This window comes from Belonocnema kinseyi, chromosome 4 (assembly GCF_010883055.1).
Source record: "Belonocnema kinseyi isolate 2016_QV_RU_SX_M_011 chromosome 4, B_treatae_v1, whole genome shotgun sequence".
Lineage (NCBI taxonomy): Eukaryota > Metazoa > Arthropoda > Insecta > Hymenoptera > Cynipidae > Belonocnema > Belonocnema kinseyi.
Window position 1 is genome coordinate 126,049,461 of NC_046660.1, and position 1,894 is coordinate 126,051,354.

Consider the following 1,894-nt stretch of genomic DNA (forward strand, 5'->3'; position numbering starts at 1 on the left):
CATATATCTAGTCGGGAGTGGTGCTGACTGAAAACAGATGAATTGGAGCGATTCGCGCGCCATCTGTTGGTCATTCTAAGGACTTATTGAACTACCCTCGTACATCACCTCACGGGTAAACCTATTATAAGTTCCAAGAACTGAAAAAAGACATTGGTCAAAAAGAGAAATATCTATCTTCACATTTTGTAACGAATTACATTGTTTAGTTTTTGGAACTTACAATATGTTCGCTAGTGAGGTGATGCAACTAGGATATTAATATCTTTGAGTGGCTATTCGGCATTTTAACTTTACATGCAGGGTAGGGTGCGGCGAGATGAGCATAGCTGTCCTTTTCACGTCAGTATTTAAAATCTGCTAATTTATTGCTTGAAAGTGAAGCGTTATATACTACTTTGTAAGCGTTATATACTAGCGTATATTCTACAAACATTTTAAATTAAAATTTTGCAAAGGTAAAAGTAACTAAAAATGTATATGCGGAACTAGAACCGAAAATAAAGAACAGTGCGCTTGGCTTATATCGCCTCATGCCTGAGACAGGATGAGCCAGGCAATGGGGCGAGATGGGTCACTTAATTAAATGACTTATTACAAAGAGTAAATAGAAAAACGAATTATATCCACATATCTTTTAATAATTGTATTACAGGAATAAATATAGCAATTTTTCGACTTGACCATGTACGTTGTCTTAGTAAAAGATAAATTCTACAATACGTAAACTCCCAAATACTAGACCCGTTTACTGCAATGACTGCACGGCGACTTTTCAAACAAAGTTATTTACGAAATACACACAGAAAAACAGTGCTCTATCTTCTGGTTGACAGCAACTCATTATATTTTATCATGCCTATAACAGTGCTGCTGTCATACTTTTTCTGACAATTTTTATCGACAAGATTAGATTTTAATGTGCTTACACCATTATTAACACCCTGCACAATCTAATAATATGAAACATTGCATCCTAACCTACTGAGGTTAGGTTAATGCACATGAAGAAGTGGCTCATTACGCCCCATATTTCAGTTTTTAGTCAAATAAAAATTTCACCTATTTCGGTTTTAGAATTATATATAAATCTGTTGAAACTTAAGGTCTAATAAATAAGCTATCTAAATAAACACTCGAAAAAACATCTAATATGTGATTTTTCGTGATTCTTGAACCGTCTAAATAAATGCAAAAAGCAGAATTCAGGTCTTAAAATTTCTACTTTCGTTTTTTTCAGATTTGTTCAACATTAAGCGAAAAATTTTCAAAAAAGAAGTTTGATAATGTTTTTCTCGCTACTAATACAAAAAAATTTACAAAATAAATGATAACCTACGAGAAAATTAAGTGACTCATCTTACCGCCTATGCACATCTCGCCCCGCCCTATCATAATCTCTAAAGATTCTTTAGTCTTGATAGTTTCTAGAAGCTTCAATACACATGGGAGTCATGATTCGGTGTTAGATTCTACGAACTAATATATCCGAAAGCATCGATATATGCTTCACTGTTTATGGATTGTTCTAGCGTTTAATCAATGATTCTGTAATGTTTGAAGCAGCAACCGTATACCAGTGATCCCAGATCTGAAACGAGATGCGGTCCAATACTATGACAGGGCTATGTCCGTGTGAATATAGTAGGAGACGCTGTAAACGTCTGAGTTGCGCGCGTAACCCATTTCTCCTCTTCTGAATTTGAAAACTCGAAGATGCACGATTGCCAGTCGGAGCACTGCGTCGATTCTATTTATATATCTATCTGCTAACAGCTAACTGCTTTGAAAGAAATTCAGGAGATTGGGATTTTAATATTTCCAGATTTCGATGCTGACGATTCTCATGATTTGAATAGATCGCGCGCCTCTTGATATGCGTATATTTTGAGGT